Source organism: Propithecus coquereli, unplaced genomic scaffold (assembly GCF_000956105.1).
Source record: "Propithecus coquereli isolate 6110/MARCELLA unplaced genomic scaffold, Pcoq_1.0 Scaffold2, whole genome shotgun sequence".
Taxonomy (NCBI): Eukaryota; Metazoa; Chordata; class Mammalia; order Primates; family Indriidae; genus Propithecus; species Propithecus coquereli.
The window spans coordinates 15,673,465-15,692,617 of record NW_012144966.1 but is presented as its reverse complement, the minus strand read 5'-3'; positions in this window follow the sequence as shown (position 1 = coordinate 15,692,617).

Sequence of the window (19,153 nt, the reverse complement as noted above, 5' to 3'; positions counted from 1 at the left end):
TGGATAAAATGACTTCTTTCCCTTTGGGTAGACACCCAGCAGTGGGATTGCTGGATTGAATGGTAAGTCTACTTTAAGTTCTTTGAAGGTGATTCTCCATTCTGCTTCCCATAGCAGTTGTTCAAGTTTACACACATTCCTATCAGCATTGTACAGGCATTCCCTTTTCACTGCAACTGTGCCAACATCTATTGTTTTTTGACTTTTAATAATGGTGATTCTGACAGGGGTAAGATGATATCTAATTGTGGTTTTTATTTGCATTTTCCTGACAATTAGTGATATTGAACATTTTTTCATGTTTGTTGCCCTTTTGTCATCTTTTTTTTTTGAGACATAGTCTCACTCTGTTGCCCTGGCTAGAGTGAGTGCCGTGGCGTCAACCTAGCTCACAGCAACCTCAAACTCCTGGGCTCAAGCAATCCTACTGCCTCAGCCTCCCGAGTAGCTGGGACTACAGGCATGCGCCACCATGCCCGGCTAATTTTTTCTATATATTTTTAGTTGTCCAGCTAATTTCTTTTCTAGTAGAGACGGGGTCTCACTCTTGCTCAGGCTGGTCTCGAACTCCTGAGCTCAAACAATCCGCCCGCCTCGGCCTCCCAGAGTGCTAGGATTACAGGTGTGAGCCACCACACCCAGCCTTTTGTCATCTTTTGAAAAGAGTCCATTCATATCTTTTGCCCACTTTTTGATGGAATTCTTATTTTCTGGGTGATTTGTTTTAGTTCTTTGTAGATTCTGAATATTAGTCTTTTGTTGAAGGTATAGTTGGTGAATATTTTTTCCCATTCCGTAGGTTGTCTGTTTACTCTGTTATTTCCTTTGCTGTGCAGAAGCTTTTTAGTTTAATCAGGTCACATTTATTTATTTTTGTTGTTGCTGTATTTACTTTTGGGTTCTTCCTCATAAATTCTTTGCCTAGGCCAATGTCTAGTAGAGTTTTTCCTACATTTTCTTCTAGAATTTTCATGGTTTCATGCCCTACATTTAAGGCTTTGTCCCATCTTGAGTTAATTTTTATACATGGTAGAGATAGGGATCCAGTCTCATTTTTCTGCCTGTGGCTATCCAGTTTTCCCAACATCATTTATTAAATAGGTTATCCTTTACCCAGTGTATGTTTTCATCTGCTTTGTCAAAAATCAGTTGGGCATAGCTACATGGTTTTATTTCTGGGCTCTCTATTCTATTCCATTGGTCTATGTGTCTACCTTTATACCAGTACCATGCTGTTTTGGTTATTATAGTCCTGAAGTATAAATGAGATTACAGATTAGTTTTAACACAAAAGCAATTTTTAATTCATTTTTTAACTGAAAACCAGGGAACTTGGTATGAGACACTTCCTTTTAAGTTGTAGGGCTTTTCCAAATAATATTAAATTGAGATTTCTTGAATTAAGAGAAGAGAATATAAGGCCACTAGGCCAGCCAGGGATATGAGCCTTGTAGTCTTGGGGTCAGCACGCAATTGACACCAGTTTTGAAAAGAAAGAGGAGAAAAAGAGAGGGAAAGGGGAAGAAGGTAAATATACCTACAATGGGCCAGTAGTAAAATAGACAAGTCATCAGGGTAACCATCTGATGTTATGTGCCTATTTTAAAGGCACTGTATTATACATTGTCATTTTCAAAACTAAACATTCTCCAAAAGCGAGATTTATGGAATCCCACTCTCCTAGATACTATTTCCTTTCTTTGCAACGCTATATCCCAACTCCAAAATTTTTTCAACCCATTTGAGAATTCTTATCCATTGACTCCATATATATATATATAAAATATATATTTTTATATATATAATATATAGACATGTAATATGTATTTATGCAAATAGTATATATTTATGTGTGTGTATATTTGAGACCTCCAATCCATCGACTATGTACATATATAACATCTCAAATTTCTTGCTTAAATTTCCATTTGTCATAATTTCCTGGTTTGATTTTCTAAATAACATTTATAATCTGGTATTTTTTTTTCATAATTCGGTGCCATTTCCTACCTGCCCCCCTGCCATCCCCAGTTTCTTCCCCTCTATCACAGAGGCTGGAAGACTGGGAACTATATTTTCCAAAATCTCTGACAACAGAGTTACAAGTTTAGATGTCAACAAGTGCAAGAGATGTCCAAATACATTTAGGTATTGAAAGAAAAATAGGCAGAAATGTGGGCTTTGCAGACCAATGACATGACACTTTTTTCAGGAACTTCCAAGTATGTTCCTGAGAATCACCCACTTTGATACATCAGACAGCTGAGATATTCACCTTCAGCGGTGAAGTTCTTGAGATTACCAATACCTCAGAAGTTCCTTTCATAACTAGTTTTAATCATTGCTCTTCCTCCTCCTCAAAGTTCTAACTATGTTTAATTAATAACACTATAGATCAGCTTACCTATATTTGAACTTTATTTTTTCTCTCTTTTTTTGCTTAAGTCCATCTAAAGTATGATATATTTGAAATTTATACAAATAGATTTATGAAGTATAAATTATTTTGTCTACTTTCTGTCACTGAACATTATATCTGTGAAATTAATCGAGTTTATTGCCTGTATCTATAGTTAACTTATTTTCATTGCTATATATCATTTTTATGTGTGAATATGCAAAATGTATTTTTTATACTATTTATCAGAAATTAGGTTTCAGTTTTGGGAACTTGCAGAAAAGTGTTGTTATGAGCATTCTTGTACATGTTTTTTGATGCACATGTGTACAGATTTCTCCCAAATATGTTTGAGTGTGTGTGTGTGTGTGTGTGTGTGTGTGTGTGTATGTGTGTGTATGTGAAATTCTTGAGTTTTAAAGTGTGTACATGTTGAAATTTAATAGAGTTTTCCAAAGTGGCCATACCATTTATTATTTCTAACTGCAGTGTATAGGAGTTCCAATTGTTTCACATCCTTAGAAGTACTAGATATTGCTTGTTGTTGGTATTTTTTAATATTTCCATTGCTAACTCTATATGAGTAGTCAAATCTCATTGTGATTTTAATTTTGATATTTGTGATTATTAATGAATTTGAGCACAAAACCATATGCTACTTGGATATCCTATATCATAATAAGCCTTTTAAAATCTCTTGTTTATTTTTCTAAAAATCGGTTTGCTTATCTTTTTCTTATTGAATCAGAGTAGTTCTTTATATATTCTGAATATAACTTCTCTATTGGTAATGTATACTACAATTACATTCTCCCAGTTTGGGGCTTGACTTTTCACTTTCTTCATAATACTTTTTGATGAGCAGAGTTCCTAAATTTTACATAGTTGAATTTATCAGCCTTTCCATATGCTTTCTGTTTCTTGTGTCCCTTAGGATAACTTACCCCATCCCAACTTGACAAAGATATGTCTATGTTATATTCTAAAAATATTAGTGTATTTTCCTTTCACATTTAAATCTACAATCCAACTGAAATTGATTTTTGCATATGATATGAAGTAGAGATTGTTTTGTCATTTCCCGTAGCAATGACTAATTGACCTTGTACCTTTTATTAAATTATCAATCTTTTCACAACTATTCTGTAGTGCTAAGTTTATCATAAATAAGGTATAAGTATATGACTGAGTCTGACTTCAGGCTAAGTAATCTGTTTCACTTATCTATTTCTTTCTTTTTATATTAATTCTATAGTGTGTAAATTACTGTATCTTTGTAATAAATCTTGCTCTTAGATGGAGTTTTCTCTCAGACTTTTTTGTTCTTCTTCAAGATTATCTTGTTTATTCTTAGCCCTTTGAATTTCCAAATGAAATTTAAAATCTGCTGTATAATTTCCATCAATATAACCTGATAGAATCACAATTCGGATTTTATTAAATCTATAGGATGTTCGGACTTATTTTGCAATTCTTTCACTTCTCTCTTCAGAATTTTTAGTTTTTATTTAGGACTTTGTTCCAAACCTAGGTTTCACTGTACCCCAGGTCTTATTGCTATATTCTCATTATCAGTTAGTAATACAAGATATTTTAAATTTTTCATTATTGTTTTTTCTTTAACTTATGGACTATTTTAAAATGTATCATCTAATTTTTAAACAAATGAGGGTTTCAAAATTATTTATTGACTTATGGTTTAGTTTTATTGTAGCTAGAACATGAACTGCATGATTTTAATCTTGCAAATTTGTTGTGACTTGCATTTGGTTAATTGGGGAAAAGGTTCCATATGCATTTGAAAACAAGATTATTCTTCAGTTGTTGGATGCAGCATTTGAAAAATAATTATTTTGTCAGGTTTATTAATTGTGTTTTTCAATATTCTGCATACTTGTGATTTCATATCTGCTTATTATATCAATTACTGATAAAAGTATAAAAAATGATGATTATGGGTTGGAATGTTCTTTAGTGCCATTTTTACTATATGCTTTGAGACTATGCTACCAGGTGTGTACACATTTAGAATTATTATATCTTTGCAGTGAATAGATATGTCTATAATTATGAAATATCCCTCTTTGTTTCTAGCAATGCTCCATGCTTTAACAGATGCTTTGCCTGTTATAAATATAACTCTACTTAGCTTAGTCTATTTATAGTTAATAAAATTATTGACATATTTGGACTTATATCAACTATCTCACTTTTTTGCTCTAATTAACTCTGCTTAATCTATATTTCTTTTCTTTTTTTCTTCCTTTTTTTCTCTGTTTATGTCTGTCTTTTGAATTAACAAAACATTTTTATTGTAACATTTTTTCCTCTATTAGCTTATTGGTTAGTGGTTATCTTAATTATTTGAGCATGATTTCTTGAATTAGTAATGGTTTACTATTTTTATTAATTCAAGAAAAACTAAAGGGCATTAGAACACTTTATTTCTATCTATCCTTACCCTGACTACTCATGATTTTTTGTAGCCATGTATTTTAATTTCTTTCTGTATCTTTGATATTCTATCTCTGCGGTCCCCAACCCCCAGGCTATGGAATGGTACTGGTCTGTGGCCTGTTAGGAATGGGCCACACAGCAGGAGGTGAGGAAGCTTCATCTGTAATTACAGGCACTCCCCATTGCTCACATCACAGCATATGCTCCACCTCCTATTAGATCAGCAGGGGCATTAGATTCTCATAGGAGCACGAACCCTACTGTAAACAAACTGTGCATGTGAGGGATTTAGGTTGTGCTCCTTATGAGAATTTAATGCCTGATGATCTGAGGTGGAGCTGAGGCAGTGATGCTAGCACTGGGGAGCTGCTGCAAATACAGATTATCATCAGCAGAGAGATTTGACTACACAATAAATACTGAGCTTGAATCATCTCAAAAAATCCTCCCCATGCCACGTCTGTGGAAAAATTGTCTTCTGTGAAACCAGTCCCTGGTGCTAAAAAGGGTGGGTACTGCTGTTCTGATATATACTGATTATATATTATATACTGATATAATTTTTCTTCTGTCAGAAGAACAATTTTTAGGTTTCCCTAAGTGGTCATATGCTGGTGACAAAATTTCCCCATTTTTTGCTTTGTTTTAAAATATTTTTATTTCTTCTTTATTTTAAAGGTTTTTTTGCTGGCTGCAAAATTCTGAGTTTGAATTTGTTTTCTTTTTTCACTTTGAAAATGTCACATTATTGGCTGTTGCCCACCATTGCTGCTATTGGACCTCAGCTTCAGGCTTATGACTGCTTCTTTGAGGACAGAATTTCTATTTTTCTGTTTTTAAGATCTTTTTGCTTCTTTTACAACTGAATTTCCATGATGTTCCTAGGTGATATATTTGTTATAAAAATCATGTTTTAGGTTGGTAATGACCCCTGAATCTTTGATTTTGAAATCTTTTAGCAATTATCTCTTTAGGTATTACTTCTGTCTTATTGTTTATCTTCAGTTATACAAATAGCAGGTACTTTCACCATATCTTATATATTTCTTATGTTCTTTTTCTGTTTTTTTTTTCATTATTTTGTCTGTCTGTACCTCATTCTAGATATTTTCTTCTAAATTGCCTTTTAGTTGACCAGTTCTATATTCTGTTGTATCTGTTATTACATTTATCTAAGCTATTAATTTTATTCATCTGTAGTCATATTTTCAGCTATAGAATTCCCAATTTGTTCTCATTGTTTTTTACTTTCCAATTGTCTGACAAAATTCCCAAATTAATCATTTAATTCTTTCAAGGTATCATAACATTTATTTTAAATGCCTTAACTCAAATTCCATTATCTGTATCTCTTGTGGATCTATTTCTATTGTCTATTTTGTTCCTTGACTTTCAATTTCATATTGTTTTCTAATATGCTTAATTATTATTGATCAAGTGGAAGACATTGTAATTGAAATACTGTAATGTTCATTAGGAAATCTAGGTGATGTTATCCTCCTCCAGGCAGGGATTTCCTTTGCTTCTTGAAATCCAAGCTCAAGGAAATAGCCATCTCTGATCACCTTCCTTTAATTGAAAAGATTCAAAGCTGGGCTGGTCAATTTGAAGATTTCTTTATTTTTTATTCACTATTTCTCCAAGTTAAGGCCTTTTGAAGTCCAAATTGACAGCCTGGGATGATCATCTGGATTCTTCCTTGTTTTGGGAATCTTGAGCTCTTCGCAAGGGAGTTCTCCCAAATCTATGTGTCCAAAGCTCTACTTATCCTCTTAGGCTCTATGGTGCTGCTTTGGGAATTGGAGAATGTTTGAGGGATTAAAAGGGACTTGTGAAGTTCATGGTCCAGAGGCACAGGCTCATTGAAAGACTGAGACCTAATCATAGATCTATGGAATGCTTTGCCTACCCATACCTCACCATCATGTGACTAAAGGCCTGTTTACAGCAGTTTCATCTATGCATTACAATGCCTACCAAAAGGCAAAAAAAACCCAAAAAATAAAAAACAAGTTGAAAAGACAGAGCAATCATCAGAACCAGACATGGAAGGGATATTGGAATTATCAGACCAGGGATTTGAAACCACCGTGACTAACATGCTAAGGGCTTTAATGGATAAAATAGACAGGATGCAAGAACAGATGGACAGTTTAAGCAGAGAGGTGGAAATCCTAAGAAAGAACCAAAAATAAATAAATAAATAAAAAGCTAGAGATCAAAAATGCTGTAATAGGAATGAAAGATGGTTATGATGGCTTAATAGTAGGTTGGATACAGCTGAGGAAAAAATTTCTGACCTTGAAAATAAATCAATAAAAACCACTAAAACTGAAAAGCAAAGAAGATAAGGCTGAGAAATACAAACAGAACAAAATAGCCAAGGACTGTGAGATGACTACAGAAAGTGTAACATACACCAGTGAGACTACCAAAAGAAAAAAAAAAGAAGGAAGGAAGGAAGGAAGAAAAGAAGGAAGGAAGGAAGGAAGGAAGGAAGGGAGGAAGGGAGGAAAGAAGGAAGAATATTTGAAACAATAGTGACTGAGAGTTTCCCCAAATTAATGTCAGACGCCAAACCAGAAATTGAGAAAGATCAGAGGACACCAAGCAGGATAACTATCAAAAAAGCTACATCTAAGCATAAGATTTTTAAACAACAGAAAATGAAAGTTAAAGAAAAATCCCAAAGGAAGCCAGAGGGAAAAAAGCACCCCACCTACAGAGAAACAAAGATACGAATTACATCTGACATTTCCTCAGAAACCACACAAGCAAGAAGAGCAGAGTAAAATACTTAAAGCGTTGAGAGAATAAACCACCAACCTAGGGAGGGAGGAGTAGGAAAAGATGACTAGGAGGAACAGAGGAGATGTTTAGGGCAGTGAAACTACCTTGCATGGTACCATAGCGGTGAACATATGTAATTATACATTTGTCCAAAGCCACAGAATGTACAAGAATAAACCCTAATATAAACTGCAGACTTTGGGTGATACCGAAGTGTCAATGTAGGTTCAATCTATTGTAACAAACACACCACTCTGGTGGGGGATGTGAATGTGTGAGGGCAAAGGGCATGAGGGATATCTCTGCACCTTCTCAATTTTGCTGTGAACCAAAAACTGTGCTAAGGAAATAAAGGGGTTGTGTTTTGTTTTGTTTGAATTTTTAAAGTTACACTTAATCCTCTGGGTTTCTCTTCTCTCCCAGATCTTGGAGAGATTCTCACTGATGATTTTTTTTTTTTTTTTTTTTTTTTAAGTAATTCTTCATGTGTGAGTTTTCTCTAGTTCCTTCAAAGAGACGTTTTCTTTTTATTTATTTTTAGTTTTTGTAGTTTCTATCAGCAGGAATGTTGATCCAAACCTCTTAGACCATTATGGCCAGAAGTTCAGTTCTTCATACTTGATTATTTTCTTTTTGTCACATTGTATATCTAGTATCGATGGCTTCACCTAAAAAAATAGTCCCCAAATGATAAATTTTTCTTACCTGCATTGCTACCAAAATATTCCAAGTTTTCATTATCTTTTTTTTCCACATTCTACAACTTTTTTCACATCCTAAATTCCTGTTGGTTTTACCTAAATTCATATTCCCAAAGCGATCAAATCTTATTACCTCCTGTAGTTCAACATGTGAAGTCTTCATCATCCCTTGCCTACTCTACTGCAATAGATTCCTATCTGGTTTTGCTGCTTTTACTGTTGCACAGGACTATTTGCGCAGAATCTACGCTGCACAAAACTACCAGAGTGTTAATTTTAAAACGTAAGTTAGATAAGATCACTTCCCTGCTCAGAGCCCTCCAACAGTCTGCTGTTTATGTAGAATAAAAGCAAGCTTAATGACAAAAAAGGCTGTATATGATCGGACCCCTGTTTATTTCCCTGACCGGATCTCCCAATGTTCTTCTCATCACTCGCTCTGCCCAAACTCTCTGGTTTTCTCAATGTTTCTTGAATATGCACAACTTTTCCCATCTCAAGGCCTTTGAACTTGCTGTTCTCTCTGCCTAGAGTTCTGTTTCACGAATCTCCATGTCCCATGTCCTGACTTTATTCAGTTTTCTATTCAAATGCCATTTTCTCAGTGAAGACTTCCAGAACTGCATTATAAAATCACTTCCCCAGATACCTTACCCCATATTTTATTTCTTTATGATAATTCACTGCTCTTTATGAACTTGCCTAAACTGACTTTTGTCACAAAAACTTCTACATTCTTTGTGGTTCATAATGATAGCCACTAAGGTAGTTACAGGGTGATAGGGGCTGACTACTCCACCATAACCTTCCTATTGCATTTTAATGAAAGCTATTTTCAGACTAAATTCTACCACTCATCTAAAGATTTATTAAACAAACATTTACTGCCAAGTAAGCACATAAACCATTTATAAACTTCCCCCTTAGCTCTCTGTCCTTTTAGGTAACCTGATAACTACTTTTGAGGTTATCAAAGGTTGATTTGAGGCAGACATGTCTAATTTTAGGCAAAATGTTGTTACTCTTATTGCTGGCATGAGACAACTAGAAATCCACTCATTCAGTGGCTAGAGGGAAGACCATTTTGAGATCAAGTCTTTGGCTCTATCTCTAAGGGCAAAGGATACAAGTTTAACTGGATTCTTATACTGAGTATACAAATGTGTGTGTGTCTCTTAAATATTTTAACCAATCCATACATCTTGAATACTTTTTATTTTATTCATAAAAGTGCATTAGTAAGAATCCATCATGCTTATTACCAAATGTGAAGGTATCAATAGCAAACTCCTTTAGTATTAATAATTGCTTCTGCCTTTCTGACAATTTCTGGAGTATAATTTTTCAGCTTCAGTAACCGACTCTAGAATTGGGGCTCAAACAACCCAGCACATATATAAATAATATTACACTTCCATTTCAACTTTTAAAAGTTATAGACTTTATAAGAAACTACATCAAAATATATTTTATATTTATTTTCCCTTCTTTAGTTACTTTTATACTAGAATAGAAGCTCCTTCAGTACCTAGAACAGTAGCTAGTACATAGTGTGCAATTTCTTGAAAGAAAAATAAATGAAAAAGTAAATAAATGAAATACACAAGTAAATAAATGTAATCAGGTTAGATTTAAATAATTTTTAAAAATTCCTTCTACAAGTACTTCTTGGGTAAACCTTGAAAGTTATCAATCACTACTTAGGTAAACCTTGATTTTGTATTTTCAAAGTTTTGTTTTTCTTTTTTACTTTAATTGACTATAGATTTTAGAATTAAAGTAGTCTTCTGGAAAACCTCCTGCCTTTATATTTTATTTGTTTAAAGCGTATTATAATTTTTCTTGTCCCCTTTCTAATTTAAACACTTACTCTCAAATCTCTACTTATTTTTAGTAGTGTTTGACTTATCTCTATATTTAAAATCCAGAAAACAATTTCCTTTTTTCAACATAATTATTTTTAATAAGATTCTGTATAAAATGGCTATTTTAAACTATGGCCATTGAGGAAGGATGGTTAGAGGTGATATGCATAAACAATATCATCTCTTGATGTGGTATTCCTAGGATCAGTAAAATGCTGTCTTAGTAAATACTCATCCACCACAATTCTATTCTAACTTCATTTCTTCAAATTTGTAAAGATTCATTTAGATGGACATGGATTCTAATATCTAGGTTCTATTTCAAAATATGATTATGCTCAATGTCTGCATAAGTGACCTAAAGAAACTAAATTTCCCTCCCCATCTCTAATTTGAAATACTACCAACACAACTTGCACATAGCAAAAACAATATAAATATAGATGTGCTCTAGTTCTTTACACCATCACTTAAGATTTACTAATTTTATTATAAGCTCAGGATTTTCCTCTTTTAACACTATCATGAAAGTCAAAGAATGCTCTGTATTTAGTAATCAGACAATCTGAATATTCTGCACAGCAAAATCAATATTTGTATTTTTCTTAGTGTTTTGTGACTTTCCCCTTGCAAAAAAATTTATCATATTTTTGATAATGTCATGAAAATCATATGCAATTAACCATTTTAAATATCAGCACTACTTTTTCTAATACTGTCGATAATCACTTTCACATACCATTTATTAGACCTAGGATTATGGTCTCCAGGAAATATCCTCCCATTCCTTTTAAACACTCAAATTCCCATTGTTTTCTATTCTATGGCCCAATAGAATCCACAGTGACAAGGAATATTGTTCAACCAGTTTTCTTTATATGAGCTATCAAATTCTAGTGGGTTTGGAGATGGTGAGAACTACATTTCTGAGTATTTAAGTGCTTTGATGACCTTTAAAACTATTAGCACTGGGAAATTTTATTGCTTTCTTGACAACTTAGTAAGCTTTTCATCAAGTTGGTACAGAGCTTACCATTTTGCTCAGTTGCAGTAAAAATCATTCCTTTTCTGTGCTAGGGACACTAAAATTCATGTAGGCTTATAAAGGGTCATTCTCAAATTTGTGCCAGAGATTAAAACTACCTAATGTTTTGCTCTTTTGGAGCATAACAGCTAATGTTAGATAAAGTTGAAATAAAATAATTGCTATAGGATTAGGTTAAGTGATTATCTCACCCATGAGAATTCCTATAAAACTTAGAGAAAATTGATGTGTATAAAAAAGTTTAATTTAGACAAAGTGCAGAAATAATAGGGAAATTGAGTCATTTTTAAATATTAACCAACAAATTATTATTAGAACTAATAGTAGTATTTTATTTTGTTTTATTTATTTTTTTTTTTTTTGAGACAGAGTCTCACTCTTTTCGCCCAGGCTAGAGTGAGTGTCGTGACATCCTAGCTCACAGCAACCTCAAACTCCTGGGCTCAAGCAATCCTTCTGCCTCAGCCTCCCGAGTAGCTGGGATTACAGGCATGCGCCACCATGGCTGGCTAATTTTTTCTATATATTTTTAGTTGTCTGATTAATTTCTTTCTATTTTTAGTAGAGACGGGGTCTCGCTCTTGCTCAGGAGTATTTTATTTCAAGACAATCTATCTCAAGTCTTTACTTATCTCTTTTTCTTTTTAAATCATTGACTTTGTGCAATGCACAGAAAGAGATGCTCCTATTTGTATTGACATTGAGTTCTAGAAAGATAAGACATACTTATTAGGAAGTTAATGAAGTTAAAAAGATATTATGAATTTATACATACCAAAGCATGGATGAATCTCATAAAGATAGCATTGAACAAAAGAAGTCAAGTGCACAAGCATAATATCATATGATTTCATTATATCAAATTCATATACATACAAAACTAATCTATGATGTTGGAATAATTATAACAGCTACGCTTGGGGAAAAGGGTGGTAACTTGAAAGGCACATGAGCAAGGTTTCCACGGTGCTGTTAATGTTATATTTCTTGATACGGATGCAGGCTACAAAGGTGTGTTCATTTTGTGAAAATTAATTAAACTCTTCATTTGTGATTTCTGCACATTTTTCAGTTATGATTATATTAACTACTAATCTTGGATATTTTTGCTAAAAAATTTGGCCAAAAATTAGAAGAAAAATAGAAATACAAATATGATATTACTGATCATTGAAAAATATGATACTTAGGAGATAATTATAGACTTACAGAACACTGTAATCTTTCCAATATACAAATTTAGGAAACCCATGTAATCTGATACGGAAAAATCAAGGAAATATCCTTAACTGTAGATTCCTATCCTCTGATTCAGTCTTTTTAATGTGTTACAACTTTTGTTTGCACTGATATTTCTTTAAGAATTGATTGATACCTACAGTCAGCTTTTGGTTTTCTCCATTACAGTGTACAAAGAAGTGGCTTTTGCTGTCAAAAGTACATCTGTCTGTATCTCTGATCTAATCTTTGTGTCTTTAATTTCTTAGAACTCCAGTTTTCCTAAGATATCATCATTTTCTCTATACTGTGACAAAACAAAAATGGATATTTTGAAGCCCCACATTCGAAAGTTTTTCTTCCTTGCAATTTGAACAAAAATATTTCCTCTTAAAGCAGACGGTGGTGACACCATCATATCTTTAGAGCAACACTAACATTTTTCCTATTATCTTCATGTCCCAATAGTTTCCGCAAAATTAATGGTAGGTGGGATAGATAATTGTTTAAACACTTGATGCCCGATACTGTGTGGACCGTATTTACACACTACAGCATTATTTGCTCAATAAATCTCATTTTTAGGACGCTCAAAGTTTCAATTACAATATTTTTTTCTACATTTACTAAGTACATATCTCAAGATAGAAATAGGCATAGAGGAGTAGATGTATGACAGAAACAATGTAACATCAGTAACTGGTCCACAGTTATATGTTTAAAATGGAATTGAGGCAATGAAAACATTCTTCATCTGTGTTCTAACATGGGGAAATATGAAACCACTATTAAAGCACTGAAAAAGATCTCTTTAAGTGGAAATCTCCACAGTACACACCACATAGGCCCTCTTCCTTAACCTTCTGTAAGAGAGTTTATTTACATTCACAATTGATCAGGTCAATTGTGCTATCCGTAATAAAAAGTAGCAGGAGAAAATCCAAAGGACACCTTTGATTTGAAAATAAAGCTAGAGGACTACAACTTGCCTCCCCTTAAAAGCACATCTGGAAAACTTATGTTATTTCGGATTCAGCTTCTGCATTTGCTTATCCGTGAAGCTCTTTTCAATTATCTAAGAGCATATGGAGTAACTTCTTCTTGAGCTCAATTAGTACTTCAACACTATGTGTATGCAGTCTGGAACTTTTCATATTTCCATAATTATTTGTTTTCATGTTTATCTGACCCTGTAGCATATGTGTTCAGATAAAATAGTGACCATGGATGGCTGATTTCTGTATGATCAGTGCAAACCAAGTCATTTTTTAAAAAGTTGTTGAATAAATTGGGTAATGAATAGTGACCAATGTTAGTTTTCCAGAAAAAACTCTCACAGGGATCAAGATTTAATGGTATCCAATAGATCATTTAACATAAAGAATTCAAAGTGAACAAAAAAAGAAAGACTTAAAAAATCATCTTTAGCTTTGATCCATTTAGACAATAAATATATTTCCATTTTAAAGTTTATGAAGTAGTTTATATTTTCCACATTCTCAAAAAAGAGAATGTTTATTTTTAAGTCATTTCCATTTAAGAATTATTTAGACATTCAGGAAGAGGTTGTCAGCATCCACTATCTAAGCTTTACATGCTCACTATCGGGAGACTGATCTCCCAACATATAGTAATGCACTGGAGAGATTACCAGTACAATGCGACATATATTTTTCAAATCTGGTTTCACATCAGGGAAATGAAACAGATGAATACAAATATAGTTGACTCAATTTTTTAAAATAGTACATATATAATGGTATAAATTCCTCTTTGTTTTTTTTTTTTTTTCAAAGTCCATTTCATTTTGAAAATAACTCTTTCTTTTGGACTTTAGAATAGAATGAAAGGCAATTAAAGATTGTAACATTCAATCAAATATAATACAATTGTCTACTTCCTGGCAGCATCTTTCCCTGTTTGTCCTTTTCATTTCATTTCCTCCTTGCTATTAGCCAATTGTTTCACACTTTTCCAGCTATATCATTTAATATGCATCCTTTTTCATTCCTTTACAATGTAACTATTATATTTCCATAATGAACTTTGTATGTAATATTTGTTATATGGTCCTTAAAAAGGATAGATGTGTATTAGATATTAGATACTGGCTATTAAACATTATTTAGGGGTTCTTCTAAAACATGGAGAAATAATATAGAAAAGCTTTACACTAAATAAATATTCTAAAATTAAATAAGCAAATATCATCCTAAATATGATATTTAGAAGTCATATACCTCAACCAAAATCTAAAATCAGAATATTGGAGGGGCTTTAAGATGGCTGATTAGAGGCCATCCTCTAACCATCCTCCACCAAGAAGAATGAGAATAGCCACTAGATAATCACATTTTCAAGAAATCATCTGAGAGAACACTGAGGTTCAACACAGAAGTGATAGGAAATACCTAAAGCAAGGAAGAAGAGGGAAGCAAGATGGCTTTCTTGGCCAGGATCACCTGGGAGTCTGGAGAGCTTCCCAATGTGGGGAAAAGATAAGTGAGAGAGCCCCAGGGGTCCACGTTCCCACTGCTGACTCCTGCAGTCCCAGCCAAAAGAGAGCCCTTCAACACTCATGGGCCCTGAGACTAACGTGGGGAACTGGCTGGAGACTGTGTGATAGCATTGGTCCAGAAAGGAAGCTCACACTGGGTTTCGCACACCTCCTGAGTCCTAAGCAGCTACAACATGATGCCATTTTGAGAGCCCAACTCCCACCACATTGCGTCCTTCCCTGGGCCTACATCCCCTTCATCTCCACATCCCTGGGGCCCCATTGATAAATCCTGCACACACAGCTGCCAGCTCCTGCCCCAGCAGTGAATCTGCTGCACTTTTTCACACACCTCCGCAATAGACTTGCTAGCCTGCAGCCAGTGTTGGGGTTTAAAACATTTGTACCCCCTTAATATTTTGAAATAAAATAAACAAATAAAATTCTTTTAAAATAAGTAGAAAGATTTCAAACAAACAATCTAAATATTCACCCCAAGGAACTACAGAAGCAGAAATAAACCAAACTCAAAATTAGTAGAAGGAGAGAACTAATAAAGATCAATGTAGAACTAAATGAACTAGAGACTAACAAAACAAAACAAAGGATCAACAAAATAAAAAATTGGTGTTTTTAAAAAGATAAACAAAATCAATAAACTGCTAGCTAGACTCACCAGGAGCAAAAAGAGAAGACCCATATAAAATCAGAAACAAAAAGGAAGACATTACAACTGATATCACACAAGTACAAAAGATCCTCAGAGACTATTATGAACAGCTATGTACCAAAAAACTGGAAAATGGAGAGGAAATGGATAAATTCCTGGACATATACAACCAACCAAGATTGGGTCTGAAAGAAACGGAAACCTTGAACAGACCGATTAGAAGTAATGAGATTGAATCAGTAATAAAAACATTCCCAACAAAGAACAGTCCAGGACCAGGTAGCTTCACTGCCAAATTCTACCAAACTTATATATATATATATATATATAAATAATAATAGCAATTCTCCTCAAACTATTCCAAAAAATTGACAAGGAGAGGAAATTCCCACTCATTCTATGAGGACAGCATTACCCTGATACCAAAACCAGAAGAAGACCCAGCAAAAACAGAAAAAGGAAAGTATAAGCCAATATCCCTGATGAACATAGATGCAAAAATCATTAACAAAATGGTAGCAAACTGAATCTAACAGCACATCAAAAAGATAATATACCATGATCAAGTGGAATTTATCACATGGGTGCAAGGATGGCTGAACCTGCACAAATCAATAAACAGGATACCTCACATCAATAGAATGAAGGACAGAAATCTTATGATCATCTCAATAGATGCAGAATAAGCATTTGATAAAAATCAACATCCTTTCATAATAAAAACTCTCAACAAACTAGGCATAAGAAAAACATAACATAATAATTACCAAATATGACATACCCACAATAGTCATTACACTAACGTGCTATACAGATTTGTAGCCTAGGAGTAACAGGCTATACCATATATTGCAGGTGTGTAGTTGTAGTACGCTATTCCATCTAGGTTTGTGTAAGTACATTCTGTGATGTTCACACAATGACAAAATCACTTACTGACACATTTCTCAGAATACATTCACTTCATCAAGTAACACATGACTCTATTTAGGAATAAACTTAACCAAAGAGGTGAATACCTTGCAATACAAAAACTGCAAAACATTGATAGACAAAACTAAAGAAGACACAAGCATATGTAAAGACATCCACGTTAATGAACTTGCAAACTTAATATTGTTAAGATATAAAAAGTACCCAAGGCAATCTACAGATTCAATGCAATGCAATCCCTATCAAAAGCCCAGTGATTTTTTTTTGTAGGAATAGAAAACCAACCCTAAAATTCATATGAAATCTCAAGAGACCCCCAAATAACTAAAATGATCCTGAAAAAGAAAAACAAAATTGGAGGATTCACACTTTCTAACTTCAAAACTTACTACGAAGCCACAGTAATCAAAACAGTGTGGTATCGGCACTGACATAAAGACAGACTTATAGACCAATGGAATAGACTAGAGAATCCAGAAATAAACCCTCCCATATATGGTCAAGTGATTTTTCACAGGGTGCCAAGTCCATTTAATGGGAATAAGGCAGTCTTTTGAGCAAATGGCACTGGAAATGCTGGATAACTCACATACAAATGAATGAAGCAGGACCCTTAACTAACACCATATACAAAGATTAACTAAAAATGAATCCATGACCTAAATGTAAGATATAAACTATAACACCCTTAGAAAAAAACAGAGAGCAAAATTTTCATGACAGCATATTTGACAAGAGTTTCTTGGATGTGGCACCAAAGACACAGGCAACAAAAAAAAAGATAGACAAATTGGACTTCATAAAAATTTTTAAAATATGTGCATCTAAAGATACTATCAACAGAGTTAAAGGCAGCTCAAAGAATGGCAGAAAATATTTTCAAATTGTGTAAGTGATAAAGGATTAATATCCAGAATATATAGAGAACTCTTAAGACTCAGAAACAAAACACATTTCAAAAATGGGCAAAAGACTTGAATAGACATTTCTCCAAAGAAAATATATAAATGCCCAATAAGCACATGAAAAGATGCTCAATATCACTAATCATTATGAATTCCAAATCAAAACTACAAAGAGATACTACTTCATATTTATTAGGATGACTACAATAAAAAATAACAAACATTGATGAGGATGTGGAGAAATTGGAACCCTTGTACACTGTTGGGGGGAATGTAAAATGATAAAGTTCTGTGAAAGCAGTATGATAATATCTCAAAAAAATAAAAATAGAATTACCATATGATCCAGAATTCCACTTCTGGGTATATTCTGCAATGAATTGAAATCAGGGTCTCAAAGAGATATTTGTACACCCATGTTCATAATATTAATAGCATTGTTCACAATAGCTAAAACATGGAAGTAACCTAAGTGCACACAGACAGATAAATGGATAAGCAAAATGTGATCTATACATACAATGGAATATCATATATCCTGAAAAAGGAAGGAAATTCTGACATATGCTACAACATGGATGAACCTTGAGGACATTATACTAAATGAAATAATCCAGTCATCAAAAGAAAGTACTATGAGATTCTACTTACATGAGGTACTGAGAATAGTCAGAATCAGAGAGACAGAATATAGAATGGTGTTTGTCAGAGACTAGGGACAAGAGAGAATGGGTATTTCTTGTTTCATGGGTATGGAGATTCCATTTTACAAGAGAATAAGAATTCTGGAGATAGATTGTGATGATTGGTTGCACAACAGGAATATACTTAATACTACTGAGTATCAAGTAGTATTGAGTACTAAGTGTATCCTACTGAGTAATACTACTTAAATACTACTTAAGTACTCAAAAATGATTAAGATGTGAATTTGATGTCATGTATATTTTACAACAATAAAAAATTAGGAAAAAATCAGATAACTTAATTATATAAGCAAGTGTCAAAGACTTATTACAATCAATTAGTTTTAACAATTACTCCCAGAATAAGAACACAGTGAAGCTGTGAAGTTACAAAGTCTTAGAGTGTTAAAATAAATAAATAAATAAATGGAACTAAAAATTGGCTGAAAACAAAAGGCAGTTCAATTAAAAGAGATAATTGAGGAAAAAAAGAAAAGTCATTAGTCAATGAAGGTCTATGCATACTTTTCATCTTCTTGCCCTTAACTAAAAATAAGAGTAAAAGAGTCTTAAAACTCACTGCAGGACAGGGCCATGGATCTCTTTCCCCTTCCACGATTTAGAAACCTAGGTTTTCTTCATAGAAACAAACAAAGGTGCTGACACAATACTTCAGCTGCATTATAGGTTAAGTAACCTTTTTGCAGTCTGACCTAGGCACTTCATCATTGGGCATAATGATTCTAAGGGAAGTATCTTACAATCATTAAATAATCAATTTATTCATAAAGTTTCAGAAGATTGCTTGTTTAACTAGTGGAGACTGTCCTATGCTCTCTATGTGGAGGTAACACTCTGTGAGAATGTGATGTTACTGCCCTCTAATGGGTGGAATGTAATAGAATCAGCTCAGATTACAATGTATAAGAAATTATCCATGGTGATGAGAATAAAAGCTATAGTTTGTTACATTTACATAAGGATTTTC